Source organism: Monodelphis domestica, chromosome 8 (genome assembly GCF_027887165.1).
Source record: "Monodelphis domestica isolate mMonDom1 chromosome 8, mMonDom1.pri, whole genome shotgun sequence".
NCBI classification, from domain to species: domain Eukaryota; kingdom Metazoa; phylum Chordata; class Mammalia; order Didelphimorphia; family Didelphidae; genus Monodelphis; species Monodelphis domestica.
The window spans coordinates 98,877,653-98,893,049 of record NC_077234.1 but is presented as its reverse complement, the minus strand read 5'-3'; the positions used below and the strand labels follow the sequence as shown (position 1 = coordinate 98,893,049).

Below are 15,397 nucleotides of genomic sequence, written 5' to 3'. Positions count from 1 at the left end.
GGCAAGAGAGCTGGGTCTCCAACCAAGAATCAACTACCCAGCAAAACTGACTATATACTTCCAGGGGAAAGTATGGACATTCAACAAAATAGAAGATTTCCAAGCATTTGCTAAGAAAAGACCAGAACTTAGTGGAAAATTTGATATCCAAGCACAGAAAGCAAGAGAAACATGAAAAGGTAAATATAAAAGAAAGGGGAAAGGAGATAAATCTTATCTTTTTCTTTAAGTCAAACTCTCTTCTATAAGGACTACATTTACATCAAATTATATATATTAATTTGTGGGTAAAATGTTTTGTGTAACTCTCAAAAATTGTATGCATCATAAGAGAGGTTAGAAAAAACATGCATAGGGAAAGATTGGGGCATTAAGAAGACTTGGGGAAAGTGGGGGAAAAGAAAGGAAAAGGAAGGGGGGGGGGAACCGTCGATAATACTAAGATTTACTTCAAGAAATAGGGGGGAACTTAATAGAATAATCTTTCCCATATAAAGATACACATGGGAAGGGGAGGGGAAGAACTCTCATATGAGAAGGAGAGGAAGAGAGCGTGAAGTGGAATTACTTAAACCTTACTCTCAGTGAAATCAAATCTGAGAGGGAAGAACATCTAGATCCAGTGGGATCCTGAACTCTATCTTATCCAACAGAGAAAGAAAGAAAGGAAAATTAAGGAGGGGGAGGAGGGAGGGAGTATAAAAAAGGAGGGAAGGAGAGGGGGGAGGGGAAGGGAGCATAAAAAGGGAGGGGCTAGAAAGGGAAGCATCTCAAGGGAGGGGACTAGAGGGACTGACCTAAAATAAATCACTGGTTCAAAAGGAGATAGCTAAAGAAGAAAGGTCAGAACTAGGGGAAGATATCAAAATGCCAGCGACCACAAGTGACAATCATAACTTTGAACGTGAATGGGATGAACTCACCCATAAAACGTAGACAAATAGCAGATTGGATTAGAACCCAAAACCCTACCATTTGTTGTCTTCAAGAAACACATATGAGGCGGATTGATACTCACAAGGTTAGAATTAAAGGTTGGAGTAAGACCTTTTGGGCCTCAACTGATAGAAAGAAGGCAGGAGTTGCAATCATGATATCTGACAAAGCCAAAGCAAAAATAGACCTAATCAAAAGGGATAGGGAAGGTAAATATATTCTGTTAAAAGGGAGTATAGACAATGAGGAAATGTCACTAATCAACATGTATGCACCAAATGGTATAGTATCCAAATTTTTAATGGAGAAACTAGGGGAATTGAAGGATGAAATAGACAGTAAAACCATATTAGTAGGAGACTTGAACCAACCACTATCAAATTTAGATAAATCAAACCAAAAAATAAACAAGAAAGAGGTAAAAGAGGTGAATGAAATCTTAGAAAAATTAGAGTTAATAGACATATGGAGAAAAATAAATAGGGACAAAAAGGAATATACCTTCTTTTCAGCACCACATGGCACATTCACAAAAATAGATCATACACTAGGTCACAGAAACATGGCACTCAAATGCAGAAAAGCAGAAATAATAAATGCAGCCTTTTCAGATCACAAGGCAATAAAAATACTGATCGGTAAGGGTACATGGAGAGCCAAATCAAAAATTAATTGGAAATTAAATAATATGATACTCCAAAATTGGTTAGTTAGAGAAGAAATCATAGAAACAATTAATAATTTCGTTGAGGAAAATGACAACGGAGAGACATCCTTTCAAACCTTATGGGATGCAGCCAGGCAGTACTTAGAGGAAAATTCATATCCCTGAGTGCATATATTAACAAATTAGGGAGGACAGAGATCAAGGAATTGGAAATGCAAATCAAAAAACTTGAGAACGAACAAATTAAAAACCCCCAGAAGAAAACCAAACTAGAGATCCTAAAATTTAAGGGAGAAATTAATAAAATCGAAAGTGACAGAACTATTGAGCTAATAAACAAGACTAGAAACTGGTACTTTGAAAAAAACAAACAAAATAGACAAAGTACTGGTCAATCTAATTAAAAAAAGGAAAGAAGAAAGCAAATTAACAGCATCAAGGATGAAAAGGGGGATCTCACCTCCAATGAAGAGGAAATTAAGGCAATCATTAAAAACTACTTTGCCTAACTATATGGCAATAAATATACCAACCTATGTGATATGGATGAATATTTACAAAAATACAAACTGCCTAGACTAAAAGAAGAAGAAATAGATTTCTTAAATAATCCCATATCAGAAAAAGAAATCCAACAGGCCATCAAAGAACTCCCTAAGAAAAAATCCCCAGGGCCTGATGGATTCACCAGTGAATTCTATCAAACATTCAAAGAACAGCTAACTCCAATACTATACAAACTATTTGACATAATAAGCAAAGAGGGAGTTCTACCAAATTCCTTTTATGACACAAACATGGTACTAATTCCAAAGCCAGGCAGGTTAAAAACAGAGAAAGAAAATTATAGACCAATCTCCCTAATGAATATAGATGCAAAAATCTTAAATAGGATACTAGCAAAAAGACTCCAGCAAGTGATCAGAAGAATCATTCACCATGATCAAGTAGGATTCATACCAGGGATGCAGGGCTGGTTCAATATTAGGAAAACCATCCACATAATTGACCACATCAACAAGCAAACCAACAAAAGTCACATGATTATTTCAATAGATGCAGAAAAAGCCTTTGATAAAATACAACACCCTTTCCTATTAAAAACACTGGAAAGCATAGGAATAGAAGGGCTGTTCCTAAAAATAATAAACAGTATATATCTAAAACCATCAACTAATATCATCTGCAATGGGGATAAACTAGATCCATTCCCATTAAGATCAGGAGTGAAACAAGGATGCCCATTATCACCTCTATTATTTGACATTGTGCTAGAAACACGAGCAGTAGCAATTAGAGAAGAAAAAGAAATCGAAGGCATTAAAATAGGCAAGGAGGAGACCAAATTATCACTCTTTGCAGATGACATAAAGAATCCTAGAGATTCAACCAAAAAGCTAATCGAAATAATCGACAACTTTAGCAAAGTTGCAGGATACAAAATAAACCCACATAAGTCATCAGCATTTCTATATAATTCCAACAGAGCTCAGCAGCAAGAACTAGAAAGAGAAATCCCATTCAAAATTACCTTAGACAAAATAAAATACTTAGGAATCTATCTCCCAAGACAAACACAGGAACTATATGAACACAACTACAAAACACTCTCCACACAACTAAAACCAGACTTGAACAATTGGAAAAACATTAACTGATCATGGGTAGGATGAGCCAATATAATAAAAATGACCATCCTACCCAAACTCATCTATCTATTTAGTGCCATACCCATGGAACTTCCAAAAATTTTTTTTACTGATTTAGAAAAAACCATAACAAAGTTCATTTGGAAGAACAAAGGATCAAGGATATCCAGGGAAATCATGAAAAAAAAAATACAAAGGAGGGGGGCCTTGTAGTCCCAGATCTCAGACTATATTATAAAGCAGCGGTCACCAAAACAATCTGGTACTGGCTAAGAGACAGAAAGGAGGATCAGTGGAATAGACTCGGGATAAGTGACCTCAGCAAGACAGTATATGACAAACCCAAAGATCCCAGCTTTTGGGACAAAAATCCGCTATTTCATAAAAACTGCTGGGAAAATTGGAGGACAGTGTGGGAAAGATTAGGTTTAGATCAACACCTTACACCCTACACCAAGATAAATTCAAAATGGGTGAATGACTTGAACATAAAGAAAGAAACTCTAAGAAAATTAGGCGAACACAGAATAGTACACATGTCAGACCTTTGGGAAGGGAAAGACTTCAAAACCAAGCAAGAATTAGAAAGAGTCACACAATGTAAAATAAATAATTTTAACTACATCAAATTAAAAAGGTTTTGCGCAAACAAAACCACTGTAACCAAAATCAGAAGGGAAGCAACAAATTGGGAAACAATCTTCATAAAAACCTCTGACAAAGGTTTAATTACTCAAATTTACAAAGAGCTAAATCAATTGTACAAAAAATCAAGCCATTCTCCAATTGATAAATGGGCAAGGGACATGAACAGGCAGTTCTCGGCCAAAGAAATCAAAACTATCAATAAGCACATGAAAAAGTGCTCTACATTTCTTATAATCAGAGAGATGCAAATCAAAATAACTCTGAGGTATCACCTCACACCTAGCAGATTGGCTAACATGACAGCTATGGAAAGTAATGAATGCTGGAGGGGATGTGGCAAAGTAGGGATACTAATTAATTGCTGGTGGAGTTGTGAATTGATCCAACCATTTTGGAGGGCAATTTGGAACTATGCCCAAAGGGTGATAAAAGACTGTCTGCCCTTTGATCCAGCTATAGCACTGCTTGGTTTGTACCCCAAAGAGATAATAAGTAAAAAGACTTGTACAAGAATATTCATAGCTGCACTCTTTGTGGTGGCCAAAAATTGGAAAACGAGGGGATGCCCTTCAATTGGGGAATGGCTGAACAAATTGTGGTATATGTTGGTGATGGAATACTATTGTGCTAAAAGGAATAATAAAGTAGAGGAATTCCATGGAGACTGGAACAACCTCCAGGAAGTGATGCAGAGCGAAAGGAGCAGAACCAGGAAATCATTATACACAGAGACTGATACATTGTGGTACAATCGAAGGTAATGGACTTCTCCATTAGTGTCAATGCAATGTCCCTGAACAATCTGCAGGGATCTAAAAAAATACTATCCACAAGCAGAGGATAAACTGTGGGAGTAAAAACAACGAGGAAAAGCAACTGCCTGACTACAGGGGTTGAGGGGATAGGACTGAGGAGAGACTCTAAATGAACACTCTAATGCAAATACCAACAACATGGAAATGGGTTAGAAACAGGAACACATGTGATAACCAGTGGAATCGTGCGTCGGCTATGGGAGAGGGAAAGGTGGTGGGAGGTGGGATGGAGGAAAAGAAAATGATCTTTGTTTCCAGTGAATAATGTCTGGAAATGACCAAATAAAATAATGTTTAAAAAAGAAAAAAAGAATGTAAATAGTGTAACTTTTTTAGTTCCTTTTAATTGAATGCTCATGCTTCCATTTTAAGCTTCTCCTGAGTCCTTGTTTGTATTTCAAACTTGCTACTTAGCTTTGGTCTTTTTATCAGAAATACTTGCATGTTCTTTATTTCATTAAATTCTTGTCAACTGCCCCCCCCCATTACACACAGTTTTCCTGAGTAATTCTTGATGCTACGTTTAGATCTTTTAGCTTCTGAAATACTATATTCTAATTTCTTTGTTTCTATATAGTAATAGCTGCTAAACATGTCAGAACCTGACAGTGGCTCCTTGGTACTAGAGTATTTCCCTTTTTTGTTAGCATATTTTTTTTTGGACCTGGAAATGAACAATATGGAAATGTGCTTTGCATGATAATGCATGTATAAGCCAGATCGAATTGCCTGCCAACACCAGGAGGGGGAAGGGAAGAGAGAGAGGGAGATGAGTTTGATAATATAATTTAAGAAAACTTGTGCAGAAACTTCTTATTACATGTAACTAGTGATAATACACACATACATATATATGTTATCTTCTTTGGGTAAGATTTTAGAACTCTTGTTCCAAGTTATTAATTCCCTTTCCAATTATTTCCTCCATAGCTCTCATTTCTTTTCCCATTTTTTTCCTCAACCACTATCTCATGTTCTTTTTTAGCTCTTTTTAGCTTCCTTCTTGACTTTAGGCTTTATGTTAGAGCTAGGCTCTGTGCATTTCTGGAGGTAATGTCTAGCCTGGGCTTCTAACCTCTTGCATCATTCTGCTGCTTTCAAAGCTGAGGACCTGCAAGCTCTTGGTGCTGTTGCTCTCAGAGATGTAATACAGGTCAAAGTCTACTCAGTGGACTAGATCTAGTCTGAGCTCTGCAAATTCCTGATATATCAGCTTGTCCCAGTTTAGGACTTTCAGAAGACTGCTGCTGGATTTTGGTCACTGAGAGGCTGTGCAAGTTCACTGTGACTGCATTTGCAGGCTCCCCTTCAGTCTAGGACTCCTGTCCTCATTATTTTGCTGCTGGTTTCAACCAGGGTTGGAGTCTTGAACAGGGTCCATGCTCTACTCAGCATCAGAGACACCAGCAGCTACCATTTGCTTCTAAAGTTGTTCCTTGTTCAGTACAAAGTAAAAACCACTTCCTTCCAACACCCCAAGAGGCAGGCCCCTTCCTCTCTCTGTCCTGGATCTGTGAATAGGAAGTGGGTGACAGAGCTGCCAGATGACACATGTTCCTATCCCTGAACTGGCTGAAGGATTCCCTGGAACCTTTCTGGCCTAATGCCCAGTCTAGACCCCTTTTCAGTCCTTGAGCTCTGGAATGCTTTGGGCATGGCATACTCCCAGGTTTGATCTGAAGTCCCCCCCATGTCCAAAGACCCCTGTATTTCCCTAAGATGCCTGGGATGGAAAAATGATTTACTGTGACTTTTTCTTGGACTTCTCTATCAGAATCCTATGTGGTATGTTTTCCAGATCTTTATAGAACAAAAACAATGGGGACCTAGGCCTGTAATTCTTCCTGCTCCTACACTATCTTGATTTTGCTTCTTTCTTTTTAGCTTTTAAAGCCCTATCCAATCTGTCCCTAACTAATCCTTACAACCTCAAGGGACATTACTCCTCATCCCACACTGTGCAATCCTAACCACACTGTACCTTCCTCTCTCTTTTTGTCATACAAGGCCTTTCCCCATATCTCCTTTGCCTGGCATGCACTCTCACCTCACCTAAGCCTCACAAATCTCCCTCTTCTTTTGAGATGCAAAACATGTACCACCTACATGGTACTTTCCCTGATCCACTGTAACTACTAGTACCCACTCTCCCTAAATACTTTCTATTTATTTTCTTTGTTCTTATTGTCTATACTGCAGTGTTGGTAAGCAAGGAGTGTTTCATTCCTGTTTTTATATATCCCTGCTTCCCACAAGTACCTGGAACAAGTACCTTCCCACAAGTAACCTGCTACTGTCAAAGAGCTTATAAATTAATTCTACGAGGAGAATAAAAGGAGAAAGACTAGGCATATACACAAAGTATCATACAAGGGTGAATAGAGTAAGTACAAAGGAGAGGTTATGGGAAAAATACTATGAAAAATCTCAAGAGGAAGAAGCTGCTTTTAGCCAAAATGTGGCAAGGTTCATTAAAGACTTCTTCAGATAGATGGCACACTAGGTAAACTTGGAAGGAACAGGGAATTCCAATAGGAAGAGAAGAGGAGAGGTAACATTCATTTCAAAAATGGGAAACTGAATGAGAAAAAAATCAGAGATTTTACATATTACAGTAGTCCAGGTCTGAGGCAATGAGGGTTATACCAATGTAGTGGCAGTTTCAGGGAGAGGAAGGGGCAGAGATGTTTTGAAGGTTCAAGACTTGAAGAGAAATTGGATAGGGAGAATAAGAGAGTTAAAAAAATCAAGAATGGCATTTTGGTTAAGGCTATAGAAGACTGAGGATGGTGGTGCCCTGAAAAAATAACAGGGAAGTTTGGGAAGGAGGAGGGTAGGGGGCAAAAATAATGAATTCAAGTTTTCTAAAAGCACAATGAGATTTAATTAGATTAAGAGATTTGTAGGACATCCAAGTCAAGTCCAGTATAGAGAACACCTTGGTGACTCAGTAGATTGAGGGCCAGGTCTAGAGACAGGAGATCCTAGGTTCAAATTTGGGCAAGTCACTTGACCCCCATTGCCTGCTCTTTTGCCTTGGAACCAATACATAGTATTGATTCTAAGACAGAAGGTAAGGGCTTAAAAAAAAAAGTCAAACGGACAGGTGGAGATATGAGATGGCAGAGGTTAGTACTGGACATATGCTTGAGAATTGTCAGCCGGAGATAACCAAATTTCAAGAGCTGATTTAAAAAAACTCATCAAGTAAAATGGGAGGGAGAAAGAAAGAGGTGGGGGGAGGGGGAGAAAGAGAGGAAGAGGGAGAGGGAGAGGGAGAGAGAGTGTGATCTGGATGTCCAGAAAAGATTGAGAAGGAATAGTTGGAAACTCAAAAAAGAATGGTGCCCTGAAAACCTAGAGAGAAAGGCTTATCAAGGAGAAGAGGGAAAGCAATAGTGTTAAAGACTACAGAGGTTAAAAAAAAAAAGATGAGGACTTGAGAAAAAGACCATTAAATTTGGCAATTAAGAAAAAATTCATAACTCGAGAGAGAACAATATGTTTGAATGATGAGGTCAGAAATGATACTGCAGAGTTAAAGAGAGTAAGAGGAAGGAAAGTGGTCTTCTCTAAGAGTTTAGCCACAAAAGGGAGAAGAGAGATGTGAAAGCTGACAGAAAGGGATGAACCAAGTGAGGAGCTGAGGTTAGGGGAAGCACAGGCAAGTTGGGCAATCAGCTATTGGAAAAGGAGAAACTGAAGGTAAGTGAGAAAGTGGGGTAAAAAAAGGAGCAAATCTGCCAGAGGAGACAGGGTGGAATGGGATCATTTGAGCAGGAAGAAGGGTTTGTTGTTACTAGATGCTCTTCCTTCATGTGAGGAGATGGAAATGGTAACAGTGTGGTTCAGCAGCACATATTTAGGACCAAAAGGTGGGAATGATCCAAGGATCAAGTGAAAAGGGCCTAAGAGAAGAGAGCAACTTAGAGCTAAACTAGTTCCCCAAGAGACCAACATTCGGAAAGAAGCAGAATATAGCTAGGACAGGGTTATGGCTTGGTTAAGAACTGAGGTGTCAAGGAGTGCCAAGAAAACTACAAGCATAATAACTACAAAATAAACACCCAAAAGTGAATGTTAGAAAACTACAAATGACAAAAATGTCCCTCATATGAAAAGACACACTCTTTTGGAGAGGTGGGAACATGGCATATAATTTCAGATTTATTTTGGGTATTGATCGGTTTTGCTGATTTCTTCATATTTGTTTCTAATGTTATTTGTCAAACATGATGGTTTTCTGAGAAGGGAGAGAACAAGGAGTACAGAGGAAAATTCCGATGTAACAAAACAGAACAAAATATATTTAAATTTTAATGTTACTGATATCTTTGTTTTTACATCATCTGCTTTAGAGACTTTAAAATTTGTTCTATTTGGCCCAAAGGGCAGAACCAGAAAGAAGTTGCAGAAAGTCAAGATCAGTGCTTGATGTCAGGGGAAAAAAATCCTAAAAATTAGAACAATTCAAAAACAGAATGAGTTGCTTTGAGTGGTAGTGGATCCTTTCTCTCTGAAGGTCTTCAACTAAAGGTTGAATCGACCACTTGTCATCTATATTAGAGGGGAGACTTTTGTTCAGGTAGAAGTTAAATTAGATGGCAGTTTCTGGGGATCCTTTTTCTAAGCAGTATCATCTGAGGAGGGGGAAAGCTCTAACAGTAAGGGAGAAAGAGAAAATAAAGAGTATGATGGAACCACAGATTTAGAGCTAGGAAGGGTTTCTTATATCATTAATTCATCTCCCCTCTTCTTATGGGTGAAGGTACAAAGGCTCAGAAGGTTAAGAGACTTGCTCAAGATCACCCAGGTATTAAGAATCAGAGGTGGCAGTATGCGAACTGGAAGTTAATGGATCCTTCATTATTTCTACCTCTGAGTTCTTTCAACACTGAAGAAAAATAATAATTCTAATCTCTATTTTCTGGGTTGACTGTAAAGATCACAAGAATACAAGAGAGTAACGAAAAATAAGACTAGATTGGGGCTAAAATGTAAAAGGTATTAACTGCCTGACTAAAGAATATGTCTTAAATATTGGAGTTAAAGTGAGAAGGTTACAAACATAGTTGTGGGAGATAACTGAATAGAGATGATAATTAAACACATGACAATAGACAAGAAAAAGAGTCTATTGATATAAAGCAGGAAGGGTTTAAAAATTTTTTTTGTCATGGACTTGCCCTTGCGGTCTGATAAAGCCTATGAACTATCAGACTAATGTTTTCAAAGCCTAAAACAAGAGATTACAATGGAAATGAGTTATATTAGAAGTTATTTTTAAGGGGGAAGCTGGGTGGCTCAGTGGATTGAGAGCCAGGCCTAGAGATGTCCTAGGTTCCAACCTGGCCTCAGCCACTTCCTAGACACACCCTGGGCAAGTCACTTGATCCCCCCCCCCCCCCCCCCCATTGCCTAGCCCTTACCACTCTTCTGTCTTGGAACCAATAATACAGAATGTAAGGTGTTTTTTTTTTTTTAAGTTCACAGACTCTAATTTAAAAATTCCAAACAAAGAGGTACAGTAATAGAAATCAAGCATAGTGTTAAATTCAAACATGAAAATTCTACCCAAGAAAACTAAAATATTAATTTTCCACTTCCAAGAAAGTTCCAGAAACCCAAAGAACATGAAACATATTTAAACCTGCATATTTTAATATCTTACAGGTAAGTGGTATTTGCCCTTGATCTTGATTCTATAGCTATATGTAACAGGTTTGCTCAATACTCTAGAGCTAATCAAGTGACCAACTAATGATTATCTAACATGTTAGATTCCCTTTGAAGAACTATACTTAACCTTTAACATGTTTCCATAAACATTTACAAAAATATTTAGTATCAATTAAATTTTAAAATATCCTCAGAAATACTGTTCCTCATTCTCCAATCAGACAAGTATTAGAGCATTCTCTTACACTGTTTAGGCAAATCTTAAATTCATATATTTCAAAAAAGCAATATCTATATTTTAAAGGAGCAATACAGAATGAAGCACTCCACTTTGGATTAAATTTAAACTTGTCATGGGTTTTCAAAAAGATGGTATCAATGAAATGCTTTCATGAGTGAGATGATCTTTCTTCCTCTCAAGTTCTATTTAATAGCATATGCTGAAATTCTTTTCAGGAAATTAAAGAACATTTATATGCTAACTTCCTAGATTTTTCAATAAATGGAACAAGAACAAGCCTATTTATGCACTTAAAATAACAAAATGAATTCATTCTGTAGTGATATGGCCATCTTGCCAGTAATGATGACGATGAACATTCAGTAATCCAATTATATAGGAGTATCCACCACAATGGCTTTGAGGGCATTAAGGGTCCTATATTATGGTCAGCCTTAAGGTAGCTCTGAGGGCTAAGGTGATTGGGTAAATCCTAGAAATCAAACTCTGTCATTAAAATTTCTCTCTCACCAGAGCCTACTATTCAAATACTTATCAGTCCTTTGTTCAACAGGTTGGGGCTTAGAAATATATATTCATTTCATCTTGTTTGAATAGCTCCCGAAGAAAAGAGATCTAACAGCAGAAGTTCTACAGCTAAAAATAGGGTTAGAGATAAGCTGAACTTGCCTATTCTAGAAACTACAGGTCACTAAAGGATTCTCTGTTGCATAGTATAAGTGGGTCTAAATAAAGAGAGCAAAATACCTCTGGACTCCACTTCCTCATCTGGCTATTTTGGCCCCAAAGGCACTATCAACAAACACTGAATATGTATCTACTATGCCAGGCACTGGGGCACAATTATGAAGAATGAAGCAATCTGAGTTAACATTCTAATAGGAGAGACAAGTGTATCTAAAAATAGAAAGAGTATGAATCTGAAGTTAATATGGATTTTTAAAAAGTAATTACATACCAAGTTGATTGGGATGGGACTAGCAACTGGAGCAATCAGGAGAGGCTTCATGAAGAAGATGGTGTTCAATCTGTATACAGTCATCCCTCCCTATATTGTGGTTCACTTCTTGTGGATTTGCTGTATCAGCAGTTTAAAAAAAAATCTAATCCTGTATTGCAGAGTTTTTGCTATATTGTGGGATTTTGCGGATGAATGCTGTACTGTAACAATGGAAATGCAGTGCACCACATAGCTTGCTTGAGCAGGTTTGCCAACCTGAGATTGTACACAGTACACTATTGGCTGATAGAATTAGACAACCAACCACAGCGCTGTGCTCTGTATCCTGAATGACTCAGTGTTTATAAGAGTGTGGAAAAGGTTTCTAGGGAAGTGAGAAGGGTTAATAAAGCCTTAAAAGAGATATAAATAATAAAATAAATAGAACGCTGTTTCTTTGGGGGATTTTCATCTATCATGGGGGTCTCTGGAATGTAACTCCCATGATAGGTGAGGGATTACTGTACTCGAAGAGGAAAGTAGAAGCAAGGAGGGAATGATGGCCAGGGCAAAGACAGTGAGACGGAAGATGGAATGTTGTACGATAAAGGTCAGTTTGCTTCCTTTCCTGAATGCTACAATCTGGCCAATGTCCAATACGGCCAGAAGGATCATTTCAGGGAATGTTGTGGTAATCTGGCTGGATGGTCCAGGTGAGGATTGCTTCTAAATCCAGAGTTAAAGTGATAGACATTTCATGCTGAGAACCGCTTTTGGATTCAGTTTGAGTCCTTAACATAACACAGTATTTTAATGTTGTTGTGTTTACCAATTAGCAAAAAAATTATTCTTTATTAATTTCTAAAAGGCTAAGACTGATTACCTAAAGGCTATGCCTTTTTTGTCCTTCATCTACTTTTAATAAATTCACATCAGCACCTCTACCAAAGAGGTGAAAGTCTAATAGGCAAACTTTGGGACCTAGTAGCAAATTCCAACCAGTTTGCTAGCTAGTAACATCAATGGTTCTGGTACACTGTTAAAGAAGGAATCATAGCATATTAGAAGTGGAAGGGACACTTGTTGTTGTAGGAGCAATCATTCATTTTTGCATACAAGAAAACCCCAAAGATGAATTCTCATTTGCTCAATGTAGCAAAGCCAAAAGTGACATCTACCACAAAGTCTCAGATATCCTTTGTTCTTTTCATCACATTACCAGAAAGCAAAATTTAAGGATAAAATTGATTTTTTGTTTGCATGAAGATTAAATACACTTATTCTGAAATTTTATACTTTATAAACATCAAACCAGTAAAAATAATTTTAAATAAAAATAATATATGGTAAGGTTTGTAAGAATTCAGGAACATTAATTTCTTCTGGTGGTGCTGTGAAAAGGTCTAATTCTTCTAGGAAACAATTTGGCATGATACACTACTAGAAAAACCAAGAAACTACATATACCCTTTTACAGAGGTATGGTTCCCAAGAAAATCAACCATTTAAAGAATCCATAAACACAAAAATATTTAATAGCATTTTATAATGCAGCATTATATGACATATATAATAAATATGCAATGTGTCCATATTTTTATAGTAGTAAAGAGACAGAAGCAAAGTAGATGCCTAACAATTGAGAAATAGCTAAACAAATTATAAATGTATTAGAATATTATTGTCTATTTGTTAAACTACACTGCACAGAAAAAACATACATTAAAATTTAGAAAAACAGGCATGAATGAAGCAGAACTAAGCAGAACCAACAGAACAATTTACGTAACCACAATAACCAAAAGGTTAGTAACATCGAAAAACATCATGACCAATCTCAGCTTCAGAAGACAAGGAAATGGGGTTAAGTTGTGATTAATGTGAGTTCTAATAATGTAAAAATTCACTACAGTGAAAATTACAAAATCAGAACAGGTTGCTTTTAATACAAGCCAAAATTCGATTACTGCAACAAGTGCAAGACAGTGGGGGGCTTTAGCAAACCACTGTCATTAGTCTGTAGTTGTCTGTCATCCATGTAGATGTGATGTGCCATATTAACAACTGGTTCAATTTTTTTTTAGAGAGCCCTTAACAAAATTAGACAAAAGGAAGTTTATTTCAGATGAAAACACTGAAATATAAAAAAAAGAGGCGTCATTAAATGAAAACAAAAATTTGATGTAATTGGATAAACATGGGCACATTAACTCTAACATAGAACAAAATGTTGGAAATCTGAATCAATGGCATGAGGTATTTTTAAGCATGCAGATGAAATAAAAGAGCAGAGGCAGTAAGATCTGGAGTCAGGAGGTCTTGGGTTATTCTGGATAAGGATCCTTCCCAAACAAGATTTTAAGGAAGAAAACATTTTGTTGGAAGATAATACAGATGGAATCTTAAAAGCAACACTTGTTTATCAGTCTTGAACTCCTCACACTGACAGGCTTACAACCACTGATCACTTCACAAGTAGAGGTGATTAACACTATTTCTGAAGGCTAGTTTTGGAGTTATTTTAGTCTACCTGTTGAAAAATATTGCAAAGATAACAATTTAAGCATTTAAGCATTACTGATTTTACATAATGTCCCAGGTTATCCAACCAAACCTGGATCACTGTGCAGAAATGAATATGAAAAATCACGGACATCTGGATGAAGCTATCTGAATCCACCAATGTACATAAAAAGTCTGGAAGGCAGTTCTGTCTTCAATGCTAAAATATTTTTTAAAATAAAAATGCTTTTGCCATATCATCAGTGTAGATTTCTTTATTTCTTAATTTTTTTTTAAACCCTTACCTTCCCTTGGAGTCAATACTGTGTATTGGCTCCAAGGCAGAAGAATGGTAAGGGCTAGGCAATGGGGATCAAGTGACTTCCCCAGGGTCACACAGCTAGGAAATGGCTGAAGCCAGATTTGAACCTAGGACCTCCCATCTCTAGGCCCATCTCAATCCACTTAGCTACCCGGCTGCCTCATTTTTTTTTTAATTTTGCTTTCTGTAGCTACTATTTTTTTAAAATCCCATACCTTCTTTTTTAGAATGGAGACTAAGGGCTAGGCAAAGGGAGTTAAGTAACTTGCCTAAGGTTACACAGCTAGGAATACTCTATTATTTTGTAATAAGATTCATCAGAAATCTATTTTTCTCACTCACTGCCATTATATTACATTAATAAACAGATAAAAACTTATTAAAATTTTTAAATTATATATTTTCCCTGCATGGGAGCCAATTACCATATTTTACATGTAAAATAACTTCAAATAGTATGGCATCAAATGATGCCCTGGTTTCAACAGATTGATCATTCACATTAATCTGAACCTGGCCCTACTTCTCCCTCCTCAGTAGTAGTGGCCTATGAATTACATATACTTTGTGAAATATAGTCAATGGGATGCTTTATTTCTGAGTCATTGTTCACAGGATCAGAGATAAGGAATTAAAACGCATCTAATAACATTTGTAAAACCTGGTAGAATTGCTTGTCGACTATGAGAGGGGAGAGAGAAGAGGGAAAAGAAAGAAAATGAATCATGGAAACATGAAAAAGTATTTTTAAATTAATTAAAATTAATAAAAGGGAATCTGATTCAGTGCAGAATGTGACATATATTTTTTGGACACAGCCAATGTGGGAATTTGCTTTATTTGATTAAACACAGTTGCTAACAAGGATTCTGGGAGTCAAGATGGCAGCTTAGAAGCAGCAAAAGTTCAGACCTCTGAAAACCCTTCCTTACCGATCACAAACTGAATACTCCTAGGGGACTGAAATTCAAACTTAACAACAGGACAGAGGCATGGAA

General features: G+C 37.0%; 1 protein-coding gene across 9 annotated transcripts in view; it reads right to left on the bottom strand.

Annotated features, from left to right (window-relative positions):
- Nucleotides 1-15,397, bottom strand: part of ELF1 (E74 like ETS transcription factor 1) — a 146,893-nt gene that overhangs the window by 103,334 nt on the left and 28,162 nt on the right. The gene's annotated exons all lie outside the window — the stretch shown is intronic.